We start from the raw sequence: 24,270 nt of genomic DNA, 5'->3' as shown, positions 1-24,270 counted from the left end.
TAATTGTATAACCAGCAGAAGAGAGAAAACAAACATAACAGTATCATCAGGAAGCTTAAAATAAGACCACAGAACTTTTCTGAATTCATTTATTAGCTCTAACTTTGTGTGTGTGTCATCTTTGGTGTTTTCTAGATACAAGGTCATGTCAGCTGTGAATAAGAATAGTTTTGTTTCATACTTTCTAAATTTGAATGCCTTTTATTTCGTTTTCTTGCCTGCTTGCTCTGGCTAGAACTTCTAATATAATGTTGACTGGAAGTGACAAAAGTAGGCATCGTTCCTGGTTGGGAGGCAGGGTGCGCTTTCTGTCTTTTGCCACTGAGTGTGTTGTTAGCAGTCGATTTTTCATGTATGGCCTTTATCATGGTGAGAAAGTTTCCTTCTCTTTCTAGTTTATTAAGTGCTTTTGTCATGAAAGGATGTTGAATTCTGTCAAATTCTTTTATTGCATCAATTGAGATGATTTTGGTTTTTCTTCCTTTATTCTGTTGATGTGCTATATTACATTGATTAATTTTTGCCTGTTGACCCATTCTCAAATTCCAGGAACAGGTCCCACTTGGTCATGGTGTGTAACCCTTTTAATGTGCTGCTTTGGTTTGGTAGTATTTTGTTCTGGATTTTTAGGTCAATATTCGTAAAAGATATTTACAATTTTCTTGTAGTGTCTTTGTCTGGCTTTGGTATCAGTGTAAAAGTTTCAAAGTATATTTTGGTTGCAAATTCCTTTTCAGATCTATAAAAAAAATAAGACCACAGAAAATAAGCATGCCAGTTATGACAATACACACTAGTAAGTTACCATCTCCCCATAACCCTCTACCCTAAGCCCCATGCAAAGAAACCAAAAACAGCATATGGTCCTTACAGACAACCTAATATAGAAAGAGGGTTTTTTTTATTTGTTTTGCTTTATTTTTAGGTACCTAAAATCACAATTTTAAATATAAACACTGTGGTAGATTGAAGATGGCCACATATTCTTTGTCACTTTCCCCCACCCAAGAGGTGGAGTCTGTTTCCCCAACTTTTATATTAAGCTCACCCTGTGACTTACTTTGACCAATAAAAAGCAGCAGAAGGTCTGTTTTGGGCCTTGGACTGAAGAAGCCTGGCAGTCTGGACTTTTGCTCTCTTAGAACCCAGGCACCATGCTGGAAGGAAACCCAAGTTATCTTGCTCGAGCCCACAGTAAATTTTGCCACAATATATTTTACCCCAATAAAAAAGAATATATATTGAAAGGATAAATGTATGTTCCAAAAAATCACTTCATGTTACTTTATCTTGCCTTATCATAGTTACTTTTAGTATAAATAAGGAATTTTTCTTCTTACAGTTTACTCAATTTTTTTTTTTTTAAATCCAGAGCTTTTGGAGGGCTTCCAAATGAAAAGCTTTTTCTAGCAGTAATGCCCTCAGACTGAGGACCAGTGAAGTTTCTTTGAATTGTGCTCGTCAGATGTAAACTGTGGGGTGGTAGCCAATTCCACACAAGCAATGTTTTCTACTGAGGAAATACTCTTCTTTGTAGAAGTTCTAGTTAATCAGCAAAACAACCTGATTTTTACCATAGTCTCAATTTATTATGCTGGTTGTCCCCTCCTAACCCAAATTATATAGTTAACGTCTAAAGTATAGTTTCCATTTCTGAAGTAAATAGATTTCAAGGGGGACTAAGTATATGATTCTTGCTGCATTTTTCTTATAGTCCATCTTCACTCAGACAGTTTGCTTGCTGGAATCTCCTGTATGGATCCTGCTTCTCTCTCATACTCATCTTTTCTCCCTTCTGCCTTTTGCCATATGTTCAGGAACACGGCTGCTTGAAGCTGTCCTCCACCCACACCCCTCACCTTGATATTTCTCATCTCTGTACCTTTTTAGGGTTGCATTCTCTCCTTTCAATTTTGCTTTGCTTCCCCCTTACACACACACGTGTGTACACACACACACACAGAAACCTGGCTAACTTCCACATTTCACTGAAACTCCCTTCAACTATCACCCCCTCACTATTACCCCCTCCTGGTAATTAATCTTCCTTGACCCTCTCCACTCCACCTCCTCTAGACTCACAAACCCAGGCATACTTCATGCTGAATTAGAGGACTTTCCTCTAGGCTCCTAAGGGGTTTTCTCTCTTATTACACTTCTTATATGGCATTACATTTATCTTTTTCTGTGTTCATTTTCCCCCAACCTCTCTCTTACTAACCTGTAAATTCTTGAAGGACAGAAACTGTATCTCGTTTACTTTTGGGTCTCCCAGCACCTAGCAAGGAGACCAGTGAGTGGTGACTGATTGACCAGATAAGTAAAATGAGTAAGTGAGTGAGTGAGTAGCTTGAACCCAATGATATTAGTCTGTGCAAACAGTAGTGCAGAAAATGACATGGTCCCTTCCTCTAGTACATTAATAACTCACTTGTCAGTCAGTTGATAGTGTATGGATCCTTTACATTTCTTATTGTTCTCTCACCAATAGCTACATAAAAATCCTTGGAATGTTCGGCCACAGTTGTAGAATTTGTATCTGTTACTATGACACTTCTGTTTTATTTCAGAATCTACTTCATTAAGTCCAAAATGAGTTAGTTTCAATACTCAGTTTCCAGCTGAATGTTGCTCTAATAACAAAATTCATCAGACAGAGACATCCTTCAAAGGTACAAAGAGTTAACTGTGTAATTTTCTTAATAAGATGGAGAAGGCAGTGCATCATTTTTTCTAACTATGGCATGCTCTGTGACACCATGTAATTTTTGGGGTATCTATACTTTGCTTGGAGAAGAAAAAACAATACCTAGTTTCTTTTTAAGACTCTTTTTGCTGCCAAGAAAAAAAATCATTTGCTCTGTCACAATTATGGCAATAAATCTTACAGTGAAGACATTTAATGATGGCTACAAAGCTTCCTTTATTTTACCTTACAGAGACAGGCTTTAAACTTAACTAACTTGGCATGTCAGGAAAAGCAAAAATGAATGTGTTTTAGTTTTGCAAATGCCTGTTTGAGAAATATGTTGTTAAAAAAAAATACTTTTCTGGCCCCAAGTTTGCATGGGCTAGGATACGACTTCTGCCTTCTGTATATAATAAGTTTAATTACATTCAGAAGTGAAAGATTTAGACTTTTAGTTCTTGGGATATTGAAGTCATGGAAAAAGTTCGTCTAACTCGGTTGTTTTGGACTTATTTGTATCTTGAGGTTCCATGGGCTTTTAAATTTTTAAATTCATTTTAAATAGGGAATAGATGCTCAGAGTATAAATTTCAAAATGTCCCAAAGAGAATGTAATGAAATTCCCCTCCCACCCTGGGCTCCCTGCCTTACTTAACACCTTCCCCAAATCCATCCACTTATACCAACTTCTTTTATATCATTTCAGAAGTGTTATATACAAAGCAAATATAAACATGCAGTTTTCTTACTTAACAAATCTTTGAGATCATTCCATATCAATATGTATTGCATTTGTTTTAACAGCTGCATAGAATTCCATCAGATGGACAAAGCATAATTTATAATCAGTTGCCTATTGATAAATGTTATTATTACAAATGACATCTCAGTACTTATCATTGGAACATGTGTCTTTCCACGTATGCGAAATTATACATGTAGCTTAAATTCATAGAAGAGGAATTGCTAGGTGAGAGGTTACGTATGCTTGTATCTTAATAAATATTGCAACCCACTTTCCTTAGGCATTACACCAATTTATACCCCACGAACATAAGTGTGCCTGAACTTTCATATTCTCACCACAGAGTATATTCCCAAAACTGATTTTTGCCAAATGTAGAAGTTACAGAATGTTCCCAGATATTATAAAATATGGGAGAACTCTTATTTTTTCAAGATAGTCATTTGAAAAACTTTTTTAAATGGGAACATTTTCTTATTTAGAACATTTGAGCTAAATTTGATGACTGAGATAATCTGAAATGGTTTAATACTCATCAAAAAAAGGAATTTTCAAATTTTCTTTGTAGAGAATTCACACATGAGGGATCTGAAATATAAAGCAAAACAGAGGAAAGAGGACTTTGAAGTCTTTCCCCGGCTTCCTTTCTTCCCAGCCAAATCCAAATCCTCTTCACACTGGCTTGTCTTTACTCATAGCTCTCCTACCTTTTCTCCACTTAATAAAGAGACAATTTAGCTGAAGTTTTCTTTTTTCATAAGTGTGGTTGTTCAAAGTAGAGTGACTGGATAAAACCAAATGTCTTTGAAACTTAAGGACAAATTCAACTAATAAGAAACAGGACATTTATGCTTTCCCTTTAACCAGTTTACCAGATCATCTTCTATGCTAATTTTCTTTAGAGTTGAGTTTTTATTTATTTCCTTCTCTGCTTTCTTAGGAAAGAAACCTGTTCCCTGAATCTGCAGAGCTGACTTAAATGCTCTTTTCTGAAGCAGAGCACAAATTAATGTAATCTTTTATTATATGCTAGTCACTGTCACTGTGGTTAAGTACAGCATAGCACAGATGCAGTGTTTTTTAAAGACACACACAAACACACATGAGCAGTGGTTTCTCTTTGAATATGACAAGCTGTTCATTTTTTCACAACTGTAAAGAAGACAGTCAATTGTAACAAGTAAAATCCAAGTATCCATTTCATCTTCTCAAGTGAAAAGAGAGAGCAAAATTAAGTTAAAGCTAAAACTTCACTAAGATTCTTGTACTTGGCCATGCATCTATATCTGAGGAACATTTTAAAGACTATTTATGTTTGGCCATTCCAAAAATTGAAATACAAAATGGGGCACAGTGAGAGATCCAGCTCAGATAGTGTTACAAATTAATGCTTAAATATTATAGTTGGCCATAATAGGCTCTAAATTAAGGTTTACACTAAAACCAAAACAAAAAAATTAATTAAAAAGTAAAAAAAGCCAAGGAAAGTTTCAGTAGGTTTTTAGCACAAGTATCCCTTGATTTAAGCAAACTCAGTAGCAAAATCTTTAATAAAATTTATAAAGAAGTCAATTCGTTACACATAGCCTAAAGGACCAATTGCAAGTGCTGGTATTCTAGTTTTAGTTTTGCTATTGGTTAAAAATAATGTGTGCTGGGTGGTAAGCATATTGTGATGAAGTATACTATTACAGTTTGTTCTCTTAGATATATTTAATATTCTGTATACAAAAAAAGAGGCAAAGACTTTGGAGGGAACTGTTAGGCCAGAGTTGAGAGCAAAAGGAAGATTTCATTTATAAAACAGGCAAAACTTACAATACAGATAGAGCAGGAAAAATGCAATACAAAGCATGCCAAAGCACGATCCAAAAATGTGTTGGCAAGATTTCTGGAAGGAGGGTGGTGATGCAAGAGAAAGTTGAAGATACCAAACTGCCAAGAAAGAAAAAGGGCAAAGGGACATGTTGATAATGTGTGTTGCAATGTCAGGGCCCATAAATAGATGGTGTTCCAAGAACATTTTTTAAATAATGCTAACAGCTCATCAAGGAGAGCTTATAGTTTGAATCTCTTTTTAGCTGGGGAATGACCTCTCAGTTCTAAAGCAGTGGTTCTTAAGTGTGGTCCCAGACCAGCATCATGGGCGTCCCTTTGGGGAACTTGTTAAAAATACAACACAGTGGGTTGAGGCCCAGAAATCTGCATTTTACAAATCTGCAGGGATTCTGATGAAGGCTCAAGTCTGGAGCCCACTTTTCCATAGACTGAAGCTATTGTCACAGAGGTTCACAAGAATCGGGATGCCTCAGATGAGCCCCCTTAGCTTCCCATAAACTCTGTCTCCATGACCTGGTGGCATAAGATTGTCTTTCTATATGGAGCAGGAAGAAACAAGCAGAGGAATATTCTCCATTCGTGGCATATTTTCAAAATCACAGTTCATAAATGAGTTTTGGTTTCTCACTGTCCCAGAAATCTGTTCTTTTTTATTGATTATTTTAATAGAAGTGAAAGGCTTTTTCTGCTATTTCAAAGGAATATTAACTGTATCTATTTTCTCTTAATGATACTAGTGTGAGGCAAACTCTATAATGAACACAAATTCCATGTGGGAATCTTGGAAGACAGGTGTTTTCTAGATGGCAAAGCATTTTGGAAGTACTCTATTTATATGCCATAGAGACCACCATGGTTTTCCTATTGTTAGCTCATATAATCTTTACAATGATAGTTAATATTTATTGAGCATTTGCAGAGGCTAAGCATTGCATAGAGAAAAAACTTACTTAACCCTTAGGTTTATGAGGTAGGTGCTATTATAATTCTCATTTTATACGTGGTGGAACTGTAACTTAAAGAGGTTAAGTAACTTGTCTAAGATCATCCAGTTAAAAAATGTGTGGAAGAGAGGACCTCACTAGATCTGATGCCAGATCTTGTGCCATTAAATTTCCACAGTCTCTGCCTCCCTATGCCCTTTACCTGGATCCAGACAGTCCCCCAAGGTCTTCCTTCTTGATAGCTTCCACCACCCATTCTGTTCTGGGGTTTTGTTCACAACCAACGTCCACAAAGAGGTTGTGGTGTCTCACCATCCAAATAACCATTTTTCCCCATCTGTTCCTCTTCTTATACAGAACATAATTATGTAGGGCATATAGTTTTAAGGGCTTTATTGCCCTCATAACGAGAAAACCAGATATCTAAAGCTAACAAACATGGGAAAAGTAGCCTTTAAAAATTATATATATTATTATATTTAATAAATAGATGTCATACTATATTCAGTAAAATAAATTCCTATATTTAATTTTAAAATACGAATTTTAAAAATATATTACTAAGGTCTTAAAATCATGTTTTATCATCCCTGAATTCCTTACCATATTGTAAGATAAGTCCAAGGGAGTTTTTCTGGGTTTTGTGCATTTTGAGAGAAGGTGGGATGGAACAGGGGGAGGGGCAACAGGACCAGAGAAATAAGTAGGCATTCTCACATTGTAGCTTGTTCCCGGACTTCCTCACCATCCCTTTCTTCAGCATCACCACCAAGGCCTTCCTTCCTCTCAACTCCTCATCCCAATTCCTATCAATTGCATCTTCTAAGTAGCCCTGTATTTGGTGACTTCTTCCTGCTTCCGCTGCTACTGCCTTGAGTATCACCTGATGAAGTTTTTGACTTATTTACTGAAGGCAATAGAAATATACAGAAAGCATTTAAGGCAAGGAAGTGGCATAATCAGATATGAATTTTAGAGCCATCATTCAGACAGATATGCAGAAGACAGATCTGAAGGGAGAACAGGGGCAACGGGATGAATGAGATAGGCATGAATTAAAAGAAAGCATAAGAGCACTGAATACGGTGCCAACCTTAGTGTTGGTTTCTCTTCCTTCCCAGTTACAAGTTCATCTAATATTCATTGAGTAAATAGTTACTGAGCACTTACCAAATGAGAAATGTGTTGCTGGGCTATGGCAATACAACAGAGAAGAACACAGAACTCAAAAATACCTCCAGGTAGCTAATGCTTTGTGTTGTTGACTGCCATTACACCTTAACATGAATGAATGCTCTGAGAGACTATTTCAGTAAAGGAATGAAGAAAAAAGAGTATTCGTGTGTAGGTCACTGATTTGGGGATGAGGACACAGCACCAAGAGCGTAGAAGTAATGAAGACAAACTTCCCCTCTCTTGTGGTCTTAACTAGGTCTTCCCCTAGATAGAAGGGAGATAATTGGCCATTGGTTACCATTAAATAGAGACATGTATTCAAATTTTTGAAGTGTGCTGTCATCCAGCCTAGAGTAAGCTCAAGAATGAATAGAATATAGGTCAGCTAAATGTGAATTTGAAAGAAGGAAGACTAAAAGCTTAGCTCTAAAGAAACGTAGGTAGAAGCCTAGGTGAAAGGCTTGTCACCTCCAGGAGGGTCATGAGGTCGTGATGCTTGGGGGTGGGTAGTTATCCATAGGGAATCCAAGGATTACATGGTTGAAGAATTGTGGAAGAAAAACAACCATGGTTAGGGTGCTGTGAACAGAGCATTGGGCTTGGAAGCAATGAACCGAAGTTTGATTCCCTGCCTTGTCCTGCACAAGCTGTATGATCTTGAGCACATGAGGCAATCCTTCTGAGCCTGCTTTCCTATCTTTAAAACGGATACAATAACACGTATCCTATTCATACCACAGCATAATGTGAGAAGTCAAGATTAGAGTGAGAGGCTAATAAAATGCTATATTTTATTAGTTTTATCTTTATCTCATTATACTGTAAAACAAGGCACTTCAAATTATTTTTTAAGAGAAAGGATATCGACATATGACTAGAGTGATAGATACACAATATACATAGAAGAAATTATTACTATTATCCACTACTGTGTGTGCTAAAAATAGGGACCATGTCTTAAATCAGTTTTGAATCCCAAGAGTCTGGCACATAATCAATTATCACTAAATGTTGGTTGGATGAATGAATGAAAGCCACACAAAACATGGAATGTTACTAATACTCCTAGGGCTGACTCTGGAGAAAGTATCAGTGGCCTTCCATATCTTTCTAGGGATGGAAAGATGGAGTCATAGAGTCTGTGTGACCTATTTTACAGTAGTTTAAAACTGGTAGGAAAAAAAAAAAAATGGTCGGGACTATACCTCAATCTTAATTTGCAGATTGCCCAGTTTCTTGCTACTCAAAGGATACTTCCAGAACAGTCCCAGTCTGCAAGCTGTTTGTTACTGGTCTGTGACAATGTAAGCAGAGAAATTGAGAGTAAGCATTTAGAAATGTTTACAGCAACTTGGCAGTGTGATTTTAAATCTATTGAATCTTTAAAAAAGTTGACTTGTATTTTTTGTCTTTTAAATTTTTTTTTATTGATTCATTTTATTGTATGTTGCAGAAGAATTGGTACACGGCAGAGTGGGGTGAGGGCAGACTAGTTCTTCACTACAGGTAGTCTGAGAAACAATGGTCTGGTTTATTACCCTAGTGCTATTACTAATCTCTCCTTTCAAAAACTATCCATGGCAATATTTAAGATATTGTATCAACTCTATGTTTTTATGATTTCTGTAAATTAAAATTGGTTTAAGAGCAGAGAATCAGATTTCGGTTTAGATAATGACCATTATGCTTAGTCCAGGGGGACTAGGGAGCTGGTATCTCATGGTACCATGGAAAAGGTCCAGAAGAGCCAAAATTTTACCCCAGTTCTTCCACCTGCTAATATCCTGGCCTTGGGTGAGGACAAGCTCTCCGAGACTATTTTCCTACTAGTAAAATGGGCACAGTTATTTCTGTGTTAAAGGATTTTGAAGCATAAATGGCTCCACAGAGGTTGCTCAGCACAGGATCTGGCACAGAGGGGAAACTAATTTTTGGTGTTATGACAGTTGTTTTGGCAGATCCTCTGGGGAAGGGGATCAGATCATTGGCCTCTGATGGCAGAAAACAGCACAGATCCTAGTAGACAGTTTAGGCTCAAATAGTTCTGACCGTGGCTGCTAGTGTAGGCCGATGCTTCCAAGCTTTAATGGCATACGTAACACCTAGAAATCTTAACAAGGTGTAGTATTTAGTTGATCTGGGGCCAGAGAGTCTACATTTCTAAATAGCTTCCGGGTGAAATGGATTCTGCTAGTCCAAAGACAATACTTAGGGTAGCAGGGCCCTATACTCATGTTCCAATTTTAGCAGGTTAAATACCCAGAGGGCATGCTAGAGCACACATTGCTGGGCCCTGTCCCAGAGTTTCTCATCTAGTAGGTCTTGAGTGTGCCCTGAAAATATGCAGCTCTAACAAGTAACACCAGCATTAGGTGATGCCGTAGTTAATGGCTGGGGAACCACACTTTGAGAACCGTTGCCCTGGACCTTGAGGCAGAAATCTTGGCTTTTTCATTGACCTTAAACAAATGACCTGACTTCCCTCAGTTTCCTCATTTATAAAATGAGAATAAACTGCATGATTTGTAAGTATCCTTCTAGTTCTAAAATCTATCCATTCCTACTGGACTTTGTCTCAAAAGAAAGAAATATGCATTGGTAATTGTGAAATCACGTAAATACATTTTTAGCAATAGTGTTTCCTTCATTCAAAAATGACCATAGGGCTTCCCTGGTGGCGCAGTGGTTGAGAGTCCGCCTGCCGATGCAGGAGACACGGGTTCGTGTCCCGGTCCAGGAAGATCCCACATGCCAGCGGAGCGGCTGGGTCCGTGAGCCATGGCCGCTGAGCCTGCGCGTCCGGAGCCTGTGCTCCGCAACGGGAGAGGCCACAACAGTGAGAGGCCCGCGTACCGCAAAAAAAAAAAAAAACAAAACATAATGACACAGATGTACTTATGAACACCTGTCATCAACTTTTTTGCCCTACTGGGATGTGGTAAGGCTAGTTGAGGACTGATTAAAAAAAAAAAAAAAAAGAACCATTGTTTTCAGAGCCTAGAAGACTTGATCCTTCTGCCTGCTGTCCTCAAGAAAAACCCAACAAAGAGCTCTTCTTTTTTGACTTAGAACATTCCAGGCTGGTCTTAATATTGTCATTTAGTGGCCGGAAACTATACTGAGCGCTTGATGTGGTTCATCTTATTTAGCCCTCATCACTACTGTAAGAGGTAGTTATTAATCTCTTCTTTCTAATTAGAAAACTAAGACTCAGAGATTTAAAGTAAGTTACCCAGGATTACACAGTGGTAGTGATGGAGCTAAAATTAATTCCCAACCAGAGAGATGGCAGAGACCACACTCTTAACCCCTGAGCTACAAGGATGTAGAACAGAGAAGAAGAGAAAAAAAAAAGAAGAGAGGAGGAGGCTGTTTGATGCTTTCAAGGTTGCTTATCTGTTTCCCCAACCCTGTCAATCCCTAATAATGGAGAATAGTGACCGAGTCAAAAAACGACACTGAGTTTAAAGATCCCAAACACAAAAGAGTACAAATCTCTGATTTCAAGAACATTCTAAACTAATCTGTGAGAACAGAAGTCAGAAGAGTGTTTAGCTCTGGGGGAGAATGGGGGAGTACGGAAAGAAGGGAACTTTCTAGGATAATGAAAATATCTGGGTAGTGGTCACAAGCGTGTAGATATATATACATATATATGTATATACACATATGTATATGCAAAAATTCACTAAGCTGCACATGTAAGATTTGTTCATTTTATTGCATGTTAATTCTACCTCAATAGAAAAGGTAACTGCAAGTAAAATGCATACACAGACACATATACATATGCCTACATTTTCTATTCAGCCATGTATTAATGATTCCTCACTTAGTCTCTATAGGTCAGTCAGAATTACCACCCCATTTCACAGATAGATTAAGCAAGGTAGAGAGAGAAATCTATAGGGCATGACTGATTTTCTAGTTCACAGTACTCTTCATAACTTGATATTAATTACAGAGACAATGCGAGCTTTTATGCTGTGGCTAGACACGTTTATAAAAAGGCAAAACTAGATGTAAAATGTATGGCCCCAAGCCATAAATTACACTCTTTTCACCAGTATGTGATTTTATGTAGTGTGTTCAGGATGATTCTAAAGGGATAGTTTTTTTCAGTGAACTGCTTTATTTGCTAATATTCAGTTCACCTGTACTTTTCTGATCTTGGCTTGTGACACTATGTCTCTTTATTTCTTTGTAAGGTAATAGAAGATAATTCCCCGAGAATCCCATTTGCTATGTCCATCCAGCAAGGTCACTTAATTTAGTGTCCTCATTAAGTGCCACTCTAAAGTTTAATAATTTTGTTGGCACCAGCACTCTCCCATTTCTCCCCCAATGTATTTTGTGTAATTTATTCCTGTTACAACTCATCCCCCTTCATCTGCCCATAAACTGCAGTCATGATATTTCATGATATTGCCAGCACCATATAATTTACAAATGGCCTCGCCTACCTAAAGGTCTGTTTAGAGAGAAAGAATAAATTGTTGCCGAGAAAGCTCAGGGAAACAAGTGGAATCGGGAAGTTTCATTAGCGAGAGCTCAAAGAAACAGATTTTTATAGTGGTAGTTTCTTATTCTTAGACAAGGAGCAGACACTTGCGGGGGGGAAATAAAGCCGGCAGCTATTTTGTGTTCCTAATTAAATTGTTTGCCACCAGTAGCAAAATAGAATCTGCCACTATTAAACAGGCAACATCAAGGTGACTGGCACTGGCATCCTAAAAATATTTCAGTGCAAAGATTAGTAAGAACGATTCTCAGAGAAAGGACTGCAAACCTAAACAAACAAACAAAATAGAAATGAATATCTCTGAAGTACTTTTTGTGCATGAGAGGTCTGCCTTGAATGTTGAAGTGAACAAAAGCCTAGAATTCACGGGAGGCAACATTTCTAACCTGTCCCATTGTATCCAGGTGTCAGGGTGATTCTGAAGAGTGGGTAATTCTCTAAGCTACAGAACAGGAATCTACTTCTCTCCCCGCACCTGGATGTACAGTTCCTATTAAGTGTAACAGGAGTACAAACCATAAGAGAAAAAACCAGATCTGTCTCCTCTACTACGTTAGAATTATGAACTGAATTTTCTATTCTCACTGCGTGGGGTTTCATTGAAAATAACTGTGTTATGTCTAAATGTACCGGAAAAATAGATATCTTCATTACTGCAAACTCCTCCTTTTCATTTTCTGTTTTGGAATAGTGTAATTCTAGTGTTATTATAAAATATTTTTAAAATTATAATTTTTATAGAAAGCGTGAGAACTTGAGAGTCTGTCACAGCATTGAGAGAACGTATTTCCCCAGTAAAGATACCATTCTTTAAGGTATGCTTGTCTATTCATGTCATGACTGAGAAATAACGAACAAATAATGCTAAGGTTTAACTGGTGTTTAGAGATTCTCATTTTAAAACACATTTAGATGCTTTAAGAATTAAATAATTCTCCTCCCCCCACCTTGAAATTACAGAATCAAGTGAGGGGGAAAAAATAAGGTGTACTTCCTATAATATTAAGATTTAAATCCTGTAAGATTTACTTCCTCATGCTGCTACCTGATTTCAGTTTCCAGAATAGCAGTAAGCCAAAAAACCCTCAAATAAACAAACAAAAAACACACCCTCATATTAACGTAGGAACCCGTTAAAGGGCTTGTAGCTGAAACTCAGGAGAGAATCTCACACACTCTCAAATCTCGGATCATTACTTTTCTTTAACATAAGGGGTATGATAGGGCTGAGAAATGTGATTTCTGCTGGCAGAAAAGAGAATGGGCTCAGCTCCTTTTATGAACACAGGAAAAAGCCTGTATGATTTTAGAAACCTTCATGTGATTGAAGGTTAGTAAATTTTAGGAGATCTCTCTTTTAAACAATTTTGTACTATTCTTTGATAAGCCACTTCACATGGCCATCTCAGGATACCAGTGGGGGGCTGGTATTTTTTCCTTGCTGAGTAAATGACATCACACAAGTGGCATACCCCAATAGCAGATCAAAGGAGCAGAGTCCACAGAGCCATGGGCACCTCTAGGATCTGGGAAAGCAGGGGGGAAAGAAAATGAGCATGCAAACTCCCTCTGGTTAGATGGCTTTCATTCGCTGGTGTTTGTTATTTTTATGTTTGTTTTTAAAGAAAGACGTGATCTGTCTTTGAGATTCTGGAAATTAATGTAGGGTGGTTGTCTTCTTTGCGTGAGAAATGTGATTGTAAATGTCACTTCTCTCTGCATTCATGAAATGCTGGTATTAAGAAAATATATCATGATCCACAAAAATGTAGATTCTGATTTTGCTTTGTTAGCTGTTTCACATAAAAAAAATGTTCATAAAGGTGTATACAGATAATTCTACATATGACTTCATAATCAGCCCTATGTGTGTTCTATTGAAAGACATATAGTACTTAAGAAATACAGTGTATGCCTGTTTTCCTAAGAAAATTAGGGAGTGTATTTAATTAATGTTGAAATGCAATAGAATTCCTATGGAAGTACTTATGACATCCACATGCATACCAAATGAGTTCATTATGATCTGTGTTATTACAGTGAATACCAACTGAATTAATAATGCTGGGACACTCAAAATGAAGTGTTACCAAGTGCTGTAGTATAACAGATATGGTTAAATATTATGTGATTAAAGTTATTATAAGCTGAGTCTCAATCGAAAGAAAGCAAAATTCCATCTCTCTTGCAGGGAGTTAGGAGTGGAATCAAACTGCTCTCTCTACGCGCTGTGATTCTTAACTTTGAACAGTCCCTTAAAGTATTTTCCCACGTACTATAATCAGTTAAACCTTGGTTCGAAGTGGCAGAGAAGGTGGGTGAGGGTGGGTGGAATACTGTGGTCGGGGGTGGGAGGTAGGTGGGGGGAGAAGCAACTGATATACCTCAAGAATTCAGAAAGTTGGAAGTGTATGTTTGATTTTCTGTACTTTGCATATTAAGAAAAGGAGTTTTCAGCTTAATTATTCTCCTCTAATGACAAGCTTATTAAAATAACTCTTTAATACACATTTCAGGACAGTGAGGTAATGATAAACAAGGATAGTTTCTTTAGTTTTCTAGCTGAAGTCCCACTTTTCTGTGTCAGACATTCCATAACAATTTCTAAAATAAATTATTTTTAATAATATATTGCAACTGTATTTGTGTAAATTATCGCTGTACATGCTGTTGTAGAAAAGCTGGGCTCTACATTTGCATTGTATTATTTATGCACTTAGATGTAATACATCGTAACAATTCATATCTATTATAGATTTAGTAAGATGTGAAGGCATAAGTGGATTTAATCAGACATGTAATTATTTTTATGCCTCCAACTCAAAAATATGCATAAATGAATTTATGGTTATTTGGCAATCAGTGAAAATGGTCTTTATAAATGTTGAAACAGCTGCTGGCAAATATATTTGCAAAAGAAGGAAAACGGCACTTATCTTCTTGTCGGGTAAATGATAAAGGAATTATTGTTAGCTGTATGCAATACCCTAGGTGTTAAATATTTGCCTCATCATCCTTAATATCACATAAACATACATTGAACAGAAGAAAACCTTCCATTTCTTTCCTTCTGTAATAATGGAGCACATTTTTTCATAAGAGGATTTTTAGAACACATCTGTTTCATAAAAAGCTTTTTTTCTAAGTCTGAGCAGTTTCTGTCATGCTGTTTGACTTTTACATTCCCATTTATTCTATTATTTGTGGTATCATTCCAGTTCTTGAGATAGAATACTCTCATTTAAAATAGTGGGGCATGATAATGCACACACTTCTGTCAAATACGTTGATTCTGGTGTCTATTAGGATTTCTCACTGTTGCTTTTACAATGGCTTTAAGACATTTGTAAAACTTCTCTGCCACAGAGAGTAAAATACAATCCTTGTACTACCAGGTTATGATTACTTCATTGTGTTGAAGTGTCTAATAAATTACGTATCAGTAAATGTAGATCTTGGACAAATACCCCAAGAAAATCTAATTTTCCTGAAGTGCATCTTTTTTCATTCTTTCAAGTTTTCAGTTTAAATTTAGTGCCTTTGACTGGTGAAAAATTAATAGTCCCAGCACCTGAAATTTTCTCTATAACCTGTAGCAGAGAAAAAGTCTAGACCACTCCAATGTGTCAATTATGACCCTGATAGATTACCATATGAGGAATTATTTCATTTTTCTTGGATCAAATATAAAACAGCTATAATATATTTAAGTTGTAGTGAAGCAGGCACACTGAAGACACTCCTGCACACAGTGCGAGGGCAGGCAACGTAAATAAAGCTGTCACTCCCTCTACAAGGTGAGCTTGGATTTGAGCAGGCATCTGGGTTTTATGCAAATGATGATTTCCAATGCTAACCATCTGGGTGATACTCAAATAGTAACATACCACTGACTTAAAAGTCACTTGCATCCGACTTTTGTAAATCACGGGGTACTCTTTCACTCAGGTGTGTTGTTTCAATGATCAGTAGCATTTCCAATAAATTATACACTGACCAGTTAGAAGAGCTTTTGCCTGTTTTTGGAGCGAACTCTGTGCAGACCTCGTCTGTCAGATGCTGCACTCCCAGCCCTCAGCCCCCTCGCCGAGTTTGCTGAGTTCCTTGGCAAACGACAGAGTGCCCTCTGTTGATGGAAAAAGGAATGCTCAGCGCAGGACACATGGAGAAGCTTTCTGATAAGAAGTTGCAAAGCTGCAATTAGCCGGTAAACATTTGTGACGGAAAAATCACATTTTAAACTATAAAAATATCGATTTAATGGACACTGACAGAGTACAAACTGTTGCAAATTCAGAGAGTTCAGAGGCAGTTGTAGGATTATATCTGTTTACACACACGCGCCCGTGAGCGCGCGCGCGCGCACACAAACACACACACACACACACACACACACACACACACACACACACACACACACACACATACACACTGCTAATTTTTCAGTTCCTACATACCTGGAAATGCTAGGTAGGATGACTTCTTTTTATTCTGTGTAGATGCTGATTTACCTACACACGCCTGTGTTTCCATTCAAATATTTCTGAAGCTGAATTGGAAACTTAGCATGAATAATAATGCTAAATGCTCAGGATCTATAATTTAAATAATTTTTAAAGTGAACAACTATAACAAATAACTCAAATGAACAGGGAGATTTCTAATTCCCTCAGGCTCAAGGAGGGACGGAGTTGTTTAGACAGAAAGCAAAACTGCAGAGAGCAGCCTCTAGTGCTGTCTCTGCAGGGTGAGAAAATTGGATAACCTGGTTCGCTGTTATGGCTTTCAAACGAAGTTCTAGTGAACCCTTATAAAACAGTAAACTTTATTGCAATTTTAAAGCAGTCCTTCACTGATGGGTACTCACCTCTTCATTTCTATATTTCCATTTACTTTGTATTCGAAGGTTGGGCGGGGTGGACTCAAATCTCACAGAAGTGGCAGCTTTCCATTTTAAAGTCATTTCATATGTTAATTAGTTTAAAAGCAAACATGAAAAATATTAACTTACAAAATACTTACAGGAAACATTTTAAATTGTATGACTTTCTTGCCTGTTTTGGAGAAAGACACTGAAGTTGCTATTGCATGCTTCAAATGTCTTCTGCCTGAGAGACTGAATTTGGGGGATCTTTGTGTATTTTAGGAATTTGATCGCAATCTTCAATTCCACTGTTACAAAAGGAGAGTTTTCTTTCTTTTCTGAGGTTCCATTTGCAAATACTAAATGAAATTGAGAGTTAATAAATTAATCTTTATGCCGTTGCCAAAAGACAGTGCTACCAAGAAAAGGAGGGGAGATGTTAAATTGGATTTTCCAGATATGTTATCAGTATTGATGAAATTGATCGGATAAATTACTCAGTACTATTCATTTTCCTTACAGAGAGGCTAAGAGGTTGTTTTCTTCTTTTGTTTCGTTTTTAAGTAGTTTGCTGATCCTTGACTTCTATATACCCACTCTTTATCTCTATATACCCACTCTTTATCTATTTGAAATAACTTTGTTAATGTGAATTCAAATATTTTTCACAAGATTTGTTTGCATAAGTATGGGACGTATGCCGAGGAAATAATTTAAAACATGAGTTGAAATTCTCAGTTAGTGACCATGGTCTGACGAATGGGCTTGGTGATGCCTCAGAGGTTGACATACACAGTCCAAATCGCTGGATGAAAATTTAAAATTCAGTTCGTTGGCATGGCTGAGATTGCAGCTCACTAGAACCTCTGTATTAGGAGGAATTGCAAACAGAGGAGAATGAGATCCTGTTGTATCACAAGATTCACAGTGCACTGGAGTTTGTTAAGATTCCAAAGCGTTTTATCAATAGTCCCTAAACGTGCTTCCTACTTATACCCATCTTAGCTCTTGTACTTTGACGTGGTATTTTTTTAGCTTTTTTTTTTTTCCCAAAGCAATATCATGTGGGGTTTTTTTGGAGGGGGGGGGCTCAAGAATATAATGATCTCATTTCTGTTTCTTTTTTGCAAACAATAAAATTAACACTTAAACAGGGCCAGAGAACAGAACCTAAGTGTGGTAAACACTTTATATTTTTTGTTGCTTAACAACGGAAAAACAACACAGTTATCAGAATGGAGATATATAAAAAATGAAAATAAAGTTCCCAAAATTTTTTGCTTTGCTTCCATCCTTTAATTGAAGCTTGAAACTAAAAAAATTTACACTTAAAGGAAAAACAGGTTTTAAAAATTAGAAAATAGCTAAATTCATCATAATTTGCTTTTACATTTTATAAATAGTATTTAACTTTTTAAAGTTTTCTCCTTTTCCCAAATAATTTTCTTATTTACAGGAATTGAATCATAAAATAATCTCATGGCACTTACAATATTTTATAAAGCAAAGTTAAAGAGGTGCTAAATATTTTAGAAACAGCCCACCAGAGGGCAGTCAGCTTTTAGTGTAACAGATTTGAAATAGATAAATCTATTGCTATGGTTTAATTTTAAGTAAAATATCTATTTAAATTACATTTCTTTTTGCATCTACAAGCTGAACAAAATACAAGGCGTGACTTCAGATTGAGAAGGTTAAGGCTTCAAACATTTTGAGGAAAAACTATTAAAGGGCGAATAATTCTAACTTCTGCCTTTTGTGCACCCTCACACACAATTTTTCCATTGTGATATTTATATTTGGTTACAAAGTAAGATTTGTTTTGATTTGAGATGCCTTGGGACATTAATATTTTTTAATCAATACAGACTTTAGGATAAAGTCAGACTATGTTATTTAGGATAAGCTCTTACTGAGAGAGACAAAGACAGAGACAAATTATGGGGGTGGGGCAGAGAGGGAGGAAGGGAAGGTCAAGAGAAGAGAGGTTTAGTTTTCTCGTTCACCTCTGTCTTGTATTAATTCCAAATGCATCTAGTATGGTTTTAATTGTGAACAGTGTGCTTAATAATATGTATTGTACAGATTATACAGAGGAAATTCTGTGGTTGGAGATTAGAGAATCAATCCATAGTTTGTTTCTTCATGCAGATACCATGGGTGTGGGCACTAAACGTCCTCTCATTATCTTAATAGTTAGAGATAATATTTTCCCTTTTGAAGAGGAGTTTAAAAACACTGAGATTCTTGTGCACACAGTTTGTTTAAAATAAGGAAGAGCCATTGAGGTTTGGATAATATTTTGTCATTGCTGTCATTGTTATTTGCAAAACTCTGGTTGTCACAATTCTAAGCCCTAGAAACAAAATGTTCCTTCTAAAGCCTGTGAAAGAGACCATGAGTAATAATAATTCCTATGAGGGCTTAGGCGCTTTTAGATGTTTGCTTGCTTGCTTTTTTATAATAATCCTACAAGATATTGAGACCCTGGTTAAATGACGGCTAAGATAACAGAACTGAGACTTAGATCTCGTCATCTTCTTCACTAACTTGCCTTGGAATTCAGAAACCCAAAGAAGCTAGAGTTGTGGGGTGTTTTCCCCCAGGGTTTTTAATTTACTTTTATTGTTTTTGTCAAAATGGAAACCACATTTTTGTGATTATAAAAATCACCTATGTTGACAAGAAAATAATCTCACGATCACAGAGATTAATACTCTTAACATTATGATGTATATGCTTCCAGATATTTCCTCTGCATATGTCCATATTTACAAAAATGGAATCAGAGTGTACACCCTGTTCTTCTACTCATATGTCAGTATATCACGGACACCTTTTCACATCATGTAGGTAATAAAAGCTAACATCTACTGAGTGCTCACCATGCGCTGGGCACCCTTCTAAGCATTTTGCATGAGTTATTGCATTAATTCTCACAATATCCCTAGGAAGTAGGTAATATTATTTCCCCCATTTTGTAGAAGATGGAAGAGACTAATTAGCGAGTGACACGCAAAGCTCATATCTTGACCCTCTGGCTTTTCAAGGGCCTTTAAAGTATTCTGCCTTATGAACCATTTAACTGTTCTCCATTGGTGGGCAGCTCCAAGTTTCTGAAAAGCAGAATTTCCAGAAAGGGGAATTCTAGTATCCAAACTAGTATCCTCTGATCTATACAGGTAGACCCCAAACCATTCTCAAGTTTTTTTAATCCCTCTATCTTCTTAGAACTTCCTTTTTCCTCTCCACTTATTCCAGAAAAATGACTCAGATCCATTTTTCAGGGCTTCAGAACCTACCTCTTATCACTGCCACTGAGAGACAGTAGCTCCAACTCAGGAGTGAGATGCCCAGAGTTTGAACCTTGATTATGCTATTTACCAACGGGGTAACCTTAAGTATTACTTAATCTCCCCAAGCTACATTTTTCTTATCAGCAAAGTGAGGAAAACTACCTCCTTCACAGAACTCTTTGGGAAATGGCATATGCAAAGTACCTGGCAAGTAGTAAGTTTTCAATAAACGTGGGAGAGAAATGCTTACTGCTTGATTGGGAATCTCAAGGTGAAAGAGAGAGAGAACATTGCATCATACATTGTTATAAAGACAAACTCCCATCTCAGTATTAGACTTCTGTGTCAAAGGACTCCGAGAATTCCAAATTACAGTCTCCTTATCTTGAGCCACACATGAAGGAAACTTGAAGTGAATCCCCTTCTTGAGTATTTTTGAATAGAAATTTTTAGGTGAAGCACATTTGAAAGAAGCCCAAACAAAAGTTTCTTGGAGAGATTTTTTTTTTTTTCTTCTGCCATCCAATTCAATAAAGCTGTGGGAGAAAGAGGGCTGAAGGAGGGCAAAGTAAACTATAAATCCCTTTTCTGACATCCTTCTTCTTGGAGTGTCTATAAATACTAAACTATGAAGATTTGAAATATGTACTGAAGACTCATGCTCCATCACCTATGCTCTAGGACTGTTTAATGAGAGCCCGTACCAAGATGATAATTCCAAGTCCATTCCTCAAAATGATTTCTGTTTCAAACGTAAGCCTCCACCATTAGTTGGTCCAGCTCAGTGAATGTCAGAACTTGAGACGATGAGTTCCCAAGCCCACTGTTAGCAGGTAGAGCCAGAGTTGTTAGCTAAAATATTAGTGTCGTTCTTCTGAGCATTTAGGCTGTGGAATTGCTTCTGATGTGCACAGGGCTCTTCATTAATTGCAGTTGCCCCGCATAAGACCGAGTGTGACTCACTCTTAGAGACAAAGGTGCTGATGAGAGCTTGTCCAAATTGCACAGAATGGCAGAAATCCACGTAGCACCTGGTCTGAGGCTTGGCCGTGAATACCAATGGGTAAGCCACTTCTATCATGGACATTTTCCATTTATTTGTAGGAGAAATTCCTGAGCCCACACCAAAAATAGTACTTGATTAATAGGCACCCTCTGGGATAAAAAAATAATGAATGCAGCAGCAAGGTCTCTCTGGATGCATCTCCAGCTTCTGCTGTTCTTAGTCAGGAACATGGTCAATAGAACAAACCTTAGTGAAGAAGTTAATCCCTAGGAGCCTGGATAGCCTGAGTTCTCACAAACCTCATCTCATGCACTTTTCACAGTAATCCTCATAATCTGGCATTTTACTGATGAGGCAGTTGAAATACAGGTTATGACGTGTGACCAAGCTTTAAAAGTCAGCTCATATGGTATCATAACTCTGAGCGACAGAGTCGATGCTCAGATTCAGGTCTTTTGACTCTAAGCTCTGTACTTTCTCAATAATTCTGCAGCTGCTTTCCCGCATGGATTTTCCAAAAGTTACCAATTAATGAAGTCCTCATAGGGCCCTGGGTAAGGCAAGGGATTTCGATATTAAGAGCCTGCTGGTTTCTCCTCCACTGGGGATGATCAAAGGTACTAAAATACACATCAAAACTGGCATGTATGCATCTTATTTTTACTGCCTGTACTTCAGAAAGTGATGAATATCAATCCAGCTGCCGACATTTAGGACTGCAAAAATCCTGAAGTAATCTCATGGGCCCCGTTCTGTCTTTTTTTGTCAATACAGCAACCCCTGGATTTACATAGGAAATGTTCAAAAGGCCCCAGGATCACTATCAAGAACTGCATCCAATTACTAACCTATTAGGTAAAACTGTGGTTCTAAGTAGCTCTGAGTGTAAGCCGAAGAAAAGCCACAGGAGAAATGCCTAGAAGGTTTTCCACCTTGGTACTGTGGTCGCTAAGCAGATGTGCTTCCTCTTCTAATCTTTCAGCATTTAAATTTTACTCTGTCTTCAGAGAGATGGTTAATTTTCCTGTGCTTCGTTTTCAAGTTTCTGGAGCTCAATGGCTGTCTCTCTTTAAGGCGTAATGAAGCAAAGTTTTTCCCACAAAGTGACGATCAGGATAGGCTAGTATCAATACCAGACAATCCCCAAATCTCAACGACTTCACAAGACAGCGGTTCATTGCTCACTCACATGACATGTCCATCTCCATTTGTCTAGGGACTCTGCTTCGTGTGGTTCTCATGTGAGACCTGGCTGACAGAAAAGCCACTATCTGGAACATTCTGGTCACGGTGTCTGGGGGAAGGCAAGCTCTGCAGGGGCTCCCAGCAGCAATACTCCAGTCTGGAAATGACTGTTCCTTCTTGCATCTCTTTCATATGAACAGGTAAGAAGGCCTTATCCTACCCACACAAGAGGGACGGAAAGCGTGGTCCCAGTGGAGCAGAAAGTTGGAGAGAGTCAACACACACTACTCATTGCCGGTGCTACCTAGAAAGTCTTTGCATTTTAGAAACAAAAAAAGCCTCTTTTCAAGATTTTATGTTCTTCAGACTCTTGTCTTTTGCACATTCCTGTTCACTTGAGAACCATTTAAAATATTATAAGATGTATATGTGAAAGGAAATTTGGGAAATAGGAACACAGATTTTGAGATGTCAGTGTTCTACCACCCATTCAGAACATAGCATCCTAACATTCATTCTTTCATCCCTGTATTTAGTCTTGCAGAGAAGTACTGAGCATCAGGCAGGCAGCAGTGAGCCAGCACACAGCCTGACAGTGTGTCGGGGTGACAACCCTGCAGGTCACCAGTACACAGTGTGACAGGAGGATAAGGTGCCAGAAACCTCAGAATCACACCCAACCCAGCTGGGGGGTCCAGGGAGGCTTCCTGGGGGATGTTACATCTAGGCTACGATAGGAAGGAGGACATAATACACTTGGTGCATTTCCTTTCCATCTTCTCCCCCAAGCCTGGTTTGTTATTTTTACAATTGTGAGAACATTCTTCAGCCGAGTTTGCGTACTGCTGTTAGGTAAGGAAATTATGGTATGCCAACTCCATAGAATATGTAGCCATCAAAGTGACAATTATTGCCTCTTTCTTATTATTAAATAAATGGACAAGATCTAGAAGACAACATGAAAAATGGAGACGCTTGAGACTTAAGTGTGGGATTGTGGGTAAAGTTTTGTTAAGAATTTCTAGCATGACTGTAGTGTTTGCATGTTACAGTTAGAATGTAAGGCGATACACGTACACACACACACACACAGAGCACAGTCCTTTAAGTGTGGCCTCAGTGTCCCTGCCAGAGAAGAGCTCTGAATCTGTTTAGCTTAGACATTTTTATAATTTTAATTTTGTGCCTTAATTTCTACATCTGTTATATGAATGATTTTCTGTGAATCATCCATGGTGCAAAGATTAAGATTTGAAACCTGGTTTTACCTATCTTCTAAATGCTGATGACTACAAATTTATAAATCTAGCTTTAGATGCAGATATATCCAACCCCCTACTCAACATCTCTGCTTAAATGTCTAATAGATATTTTGAGCTCAACAAGTCCAAGATGGGAGTCCAGCTTTCCACTCGCTTCCAAGCCTCTTCTACCTGCCGCCTTCCCCATCCCAGTGGGTGCCAACTCTACCCGTCCATCCACTCAGGTCAAAACTCTTGATATAATCCTCCTTGACTCTTCTCTCTCAAAACCCTCATCCAGTAGGTTAGGAAATCCTATTGGCTCTACCTTCAAAATAAACCCAAACTCTGACCACCTTTCTCACTTGCCTTGCTGCCCCAGGTCAGAACCACTGTCTCCTTGGACTAGATGCTGAAATAACTTCCTAATGGATCTCACTGTTCATACCCTTGCTCCCTGCAGACCGTTCTCAGCACCACAACCAGAATGATCTCTGATAATATCTCTTACATGATGTCAAGTTTCTGCGCAAAGCCTTCCGATGACCCTCATGAAAGCCAGCGTCCTTACAGTAATTCTAAATGACCCTGCAATTACCTTTCTGGCTTCTGTCCCTCCTCCCCTCCCTCATTCTGTCCCAGCCACAGTGGTCTCTTAGCTTTTCCTCTCGCTGGAACCCTCCTTCTCCTAAATATCTGCTTGGCTCATTCCTGGGTTTTTGTCAAGTCTTTCCTCAAATCTCACCCCAGTGAGGCCTCTATT

General features: G+C 37.9%; 1 long non-coding RNA gene across 1 annotated transcript in view; it reads left to right on the top strand.

Moving 5' to 3' along the window:
* The window catches only part of LOC137228567 (uncharacterized), a 63,001-nt gene that overhangs the window by 26,452 nt on the left and 12,279 nt on the right, over nt 1-24,270 (top strand). The window contains exon 2 of the long non-coding RNA XR_010945307.1: nt 22,298-22,466. This is a non-coding gene — a long non-coding RNA (uncharacterized lncRNA). The remainder of the gene's footprint in view (nt 1-22,297; nt 22,467-24,270) is intronic.

This window comes from Pseudorca crassidens, chromosome 8 (genome assembly GCF_039906515.1).
Source record: "Pseudorca crassidens isolate mPseCra1 chromosome 8, mPseCra1.hap1, whole genome shotgun sequence".
NCBI classification, from domain to species: Eukaryota; Metazoa; Chordata; class Mammalia; order Artiodactyla; family Delphinidae; genus Pseudorca; species Pseudorca crassidens.
This window is presented reverse-complemented; position numbering and strand designations above follow the sequence as displayed.